Genomic DNA, 5,755 nt, shown 5'->3' on the forward strand with positions numbered 1-5,755 from the left:
TGCTTTTGAGTTTTTAAATGCCTTTGTGCTGAAGAAAACACACTGGAAGTCTAGCCTGAAGAAGCAATGTTATGTGCTACCGAAAATATAAATGAACAAAACACAAAATAAAGACAACCAGTCTCTCTAGAACTCCGGTGAAAAGATATTTGCCCTTAGTTGGAACTGTGCATGTCCTCTTCAGAACACATACTGTAACTTAACTTTAGTTCTCGACCCTTTGGGCTTTGCAAATTATTCATGTAGTAAATCAAAAATGTATTACAGCAGAAGATCTTTGGTGCATAAGTAGGATCTCACCAGCCTTTAATTAACCAAAGGCATGGAGAAGAATTATCAAGAGGGAAAAATAAAGCAAAGTCCTCCTTTGTGTTCACATTTGTAGTTATGTTTTTCCTTTAGAAAATTGATAGGTTATTGAAAGGGTTTTTCAAAAGCAGTAGCACAGAAAAGCACCAATTCTGTAATTCTGAAGTTTTCTTGTCCTTCCTTAATTCTTTTTTCTTTCATGTCAAGTTCATATAGGCTTTATCATTATTTACTCAAACATTGCTTAACCCTTTGTTGTTTCTGTGTGTTTCTCTCTCATCAGATTAGCATAAAATATTTTACATGGGGAAAATAAATTGCATAAAATTGTATTACCTTTATTCATGGCTGTATTTCAGAGTATTGGCACTTGCCCCAAGGTAGTTTTTAATAAATGTATAATGATACTTTTTATTTTCTTAATTCAGTAAATAGTTTTGCATCTTTATCTTAGTTAATGTTATTTTCTGTTACTAGTGCAGAAACTTAGGGAACGTATTGTAAAGGTGCCTTGCAAAATAGAAATAGAGAGGTTTTAGCATGCATACCAGTATAGGATGTTAGGCAATAGCTAAGCACACCCAATTACCAAATTAATACCAGTATAGGTATTGCTGCTGGAATGAAGAAAATGGGTTATTTTAATTTTTTTCCTATTCTTACGTAATTATCATGTGGACTAGATTATAATTATTGTGTAGAGTAGCCCTTAAGATTTGACTGTAGAGAAAATGACTTTAATTACTGTATTTATGTTAGCATGTTAATTAATTGTGTAGACATTCTGGGACTCCACCATCTTTGTTCATATCGTATCTGTTGCTTTCTGCCCACAATAAAATTGACGTGACCTGTATAATGTAATACCACAGGTTGTATAATTTTAAAATTGGATCACTGGTTTCCTGTAATTAATTAAAAGGAAAATCAGTTTATAATTTGAATTAATTTCTACACATTAAATACTAAATTTAATGTTTATCCTATGTAATATTGAAAAGTATAATGCATTTTCTTTTTTACTGTTTCTGTATAGTTTGCAAAATAAAGACCCTTGTAATCAACCTTTGGCCAGTATAGCCCATCATTTTGACTTTTTGCATAGTTTGAAATTTTGAAACATGAAGAATTCATGTTTCAGATACATTTCACCTATTAAAATATGTATTTATTTGTATAAAGCCATTAATTGTTTTATTTTCAACAAAGAATTCTTATCTAAGGCAAAACCCATGGGGAGCTTTTATTGTTCTGTTATTTTTTTCCTGAATTTTCTATAGCTTTGTTATGTACTTTTATGACATTGTCTTCGTTTCATAGTAAGGAAAGAGAGAGATACTTCTTTTCAAACTCTTGTCATACTTTGTGGGGCATAATTGTATTATTTTCTTAAATAAATGTAGTTAAGAGTTTACCATTCCAGTATAGTGGGATTTTATCAGAGAACAGTTTCTTATGGCTAAAATTAACTGATATATAAATGGATTTTAAATAAAGAAGTTAAAGAAAACATGTTGTCATCATTGGCTGATGTAGCAAGTACTGTTGTGTTGGTTTTTCTGATATGACAAATACTTATTAGATTACAAACTAAAAACTTATTTAATTCAAACTTGTGATATTAGGAGAATTAATGTATGGACAGATAATTCATGATTTACAATCCTAATGGGATTACAGTATGAAGACCATTCTAAAATGAACTGCCATGCAGAAGAGCACAAAATAAGTTTATATACTTTCTTTCCAGAAATTTCCCCACTGAACTGGAAGAAGAAGGAATAAGCATGGACTTTAGTCCCTGAATATCAAAGCTACCTATCATAAAGTCATAAGTAAGTCGAGATAGCTATATTTACTAAAGAACAATGGCAATGGTGATTCAGGGGCATTTTGGAGAATTTCTGTGGTCCAAAACTAAAACAGCAGCAGCAAACACTTGAATTGTGTCTCATTTGTGAGGAAAAGACAGAGGAGAGATTGATAGTGTGAGACGTCCTTTGATAATATTCTTCCTTAAAAAAAATAGGTAAATTTGTCTATGGATTAATGTTGTGGTGTCACTTTGCTTTTATGATACCAAATGAAGTGGAAACTACTTCACTGCATCATTAAAGAAATGCATGAAATACGAAGCAGATAGAAAAAATAAAGGCAAAGACTGATCATATAAAATCACGAAATAACTACACCGTTCAGAAGCTTTTTGCTTTAGGAAGGAAAGCAGAAAGGAGCTCCCTTCTTTAGCAGTAGGGAGCCCTCGATTTTAAAACTTCATTATTTTTACAGTGTCTCTGTCATTTGTTGTTGTTTCTTCTTGATCTTATAATTGTGCACATATGTATGTACTTATAAGTATGCAAAGATGCTGATACAAATTTGGAGAGTTTCAGACACAGTGATTAATCCTTGTGCTTTTCTTGAGAATGTGTGGGATTATAATTCTCACATTCATTGAAAAGTAAGGAATACCAAGTTCAGTTAAATAAATTCTTATATAATCTTTGAAGGGAATATTTCAGGTCAAGCCACATAGGTATGCTTAGTTTAAAAGCAAAAGAATTACCATGATTAGTTTTCTTGTACAAAAACCGGATTATTGTACAAGACCAAGGAAGATGGACCACAATGATTGTAGGAAAAATTTTGCTTGTTTTGTGCACATGGACAAAAGCTGGATTTTTTAAATTATTATTATTGAAGAATCCAGTGACCAGGTGGAATAATAAAAGTTTATCAGAAACTGGATTAATTTTATGCTTCATAGGAAATATAAAGTATCTGAATTTACAGGGTTTCTTCATTAGAACAGTGTATGTATTTGTAATTACTAAAAACTTTAAAAAATTGGATTTAAACAGAGCTGTGGCAGCACAAATTTATTTTAAATCCATAATTCTTTTTACTGTTTTTCCACTAATCTAAATATATCAGTAGCAAATCATTCACCATTTCATTTCAACTAGTTCAGTGGACATTAAGTAGTTTGTCACCAAGTTTCTGTTTGAAGAAATAAGAGATAAACATTAAAAATAATATCATGGATTGGAAGAATCTCCATCTTAACTAGTTATCACTGGGTAAGTAATTAAAATTAAAATATCAAAAGTTTTAAAAATCTCAACCTTCTCCTGAATGCAAGAACTATATTGGGCATGTTGAAGTTATAGAGTAACCCTTTGTCAGAAGTAGATCTCTGCTACCCCAGAGTCATTGTACTGTTGTGCAGAATGCGTGCAGTTTGTTAATGTGTTAATTAGGAAATCAAATGTTGAGTAGGGTTGCTTCCTTCAACAGTACCAACTCTAGGCTCTGTCCCTAGAAATCTTGACAGCATGTAGGAAGGAGGCTCCTTTGAAGGCACAGCAGCTTAAAATACATGGTTTAAATAAGGCTAATTACTCTTGGTAACTTTTTAAAGAAAATGTACCGACAGTTTTAATTTATGCCTTGAAAATGTACCTGAATGTAATCTTTGCTCATGGGAAGATTTTATTAGCTTAAAAAAAAAAAAAAGTAGTATTGCTGTAAATAAGGCAAACTCAAAGGAAAGGAAGACAAGAGAAAAACTAGAATGAGATGGTGTTGAGGTAGCACCTATGCATTTGAGTAGCTGACTGATACTCACTGAAATAAAAAAAAAAAAAAAGAGAATTCTGAGTTCATTGCTCATACTGCTCTTCCCCCTTATCATTTCCCCACACACATTTTTATTAGGCTATGTATCTTTATGGCATGTCATTCACATCAGAAATTACATGTGAGTGCTGAAATAAGTTCAGCTCCCATAGTGGTATCGTGGCACAAAGCATCTTTAGGCAATTGCACAGTTGACCAGGCTGGAGGCTGAGGACGTGTTACTGGCACATTAAAGAGCTCCTCGGAAGAAGTAGTTTATAGCAGGTGTTTGCCCAGATGTAATCACATCCATCCATTAGAAATGCTTGCCTGACTCAGTGCAGGGAATTCTCCAGAGTTGTTTATATAAATGGTAATTTGCTTAGATTCTGAAGCAAAAATGGAATAATGCTATTGAAAGTCGTCTATCTTGTCTATTAAGACAGCTTGGTTTTTACGTAGTAGAAATTGCATTGCTGTTTTATATCTCTACATAGTAATTTTCATTTGAAACAGCAATACGGGTAGAAAAAGCATTGCTATCTAAGTAACTTTCCTGTATCAGTGTTGAAAAGATAAAAAGAAATGTCAGTGCTGGCACAAGGTACGTTTTAAGGGCAAACAGGTAATTAGACTCCCTAATTTACAGTTCACTGCTGTGATTCATAGATCTGACTTACACCAAAAGCAATAGCTGCCTGGTTAACTGTTCTGTGGCCATATTTAGATTTCAATTATTATGAGAAAGTGAGTGAAAGAACCTCGTTTTTTCCCCCTTTTCAAATCTGTAGTATGTGTATTACTGTTAATTAGAGGTCAATTTATCTTAAATTCACTCCCACTCCACTGCTTCTTGAATACTACATAACAATGGGATAAAAAAGGCCTGTTAATCTTCTACAGCGGGAGTAAAATGGCATAACATTTCTATTATTTGCTGCTGTTCAGGGGTAGGTCTTTTTCTTTCCTTGTGCAGGCAGGAACCTTGCCATGCAACCCCCATCTCTTTTGACACAACAGAGTGAATGTCATGATCCTGAGCAGTGCAGTGTTTGAGAAAGCATTACCAGAAAACCATTCAGTGCAGTGCTTTAGAAACCATTGCCTGGCACATCTCATCCCTGTGTTATCCTTCTCTGTGCTCCTCCTGTGCAGCTGATGTAGTTATGTCAAGACCTGCCCACAGAGGGATCAGCTCTGCCACAGAGTAAAGATTAGCTGAAGGGCAATTGTGTAAGCCTAAGGGCTTTATGGTAGCGCTGCTGCTGCTGCTTGCCCAAGCATGATGGAAGAAAGGCAAAGATTTTTCTCTTTTTACGTAGTGACGTTATGCAAACTGGATTGTCTCACAACAGTGGCCTCTCTGGGCTCTTTACTTTTTCTTCATATAAAGCATTTGGGTGTGGCAACTTTGCATTTCTCTTGGCTGGACTAAAAGCGTAGAATAGCTAGCTGCTTTTCCCTACCGTTTTATCTATCTCAAAAAGAAATACATACTGTGCCTATGAGGTTTGTTTCTAATTTTTCTTCTTAACTTTACTTTTAAAGTGTTCTTGGTCCAGCTGCTGTTAGAAAAATAAAGAAATTACAGCAAAGGGGAGAAAAACTAAGGCAAAAGTCTAAAAAATAGCAAACTACTACGGGCAGAGTTCTGAAAAATAGTAGCCTAGAGAGGATCAGAAAGCCTCAAATTGCTCTGGCTCGCCTCTGATTTTTTGAAAGGCTCTGTTACTTTGTGATCTTTATCTGTATCAGTCTGTAGCTAATGATTTATCCCATACTTCTGGGATTATACCTGTTCACACAGCAAACATCTGTAAATAGCCAA

This window comes from Mesitornis unicolor, unplaced genomic scaffold (genome assembly GCF_000695765.1).
Source record: "Mesitornis unicolor isolate BGI_N332 unplaced genomic scaffold, ASM69576v1 scaffold25741, whole genome shotgun sequence".
NCBI classification, from domain to species: Eukaryota; Metazoa; Chordata; class Aves; order Mesitornithiformes; family Mesitornithidae; genus Mesitornis; species Mesitornis unicolor.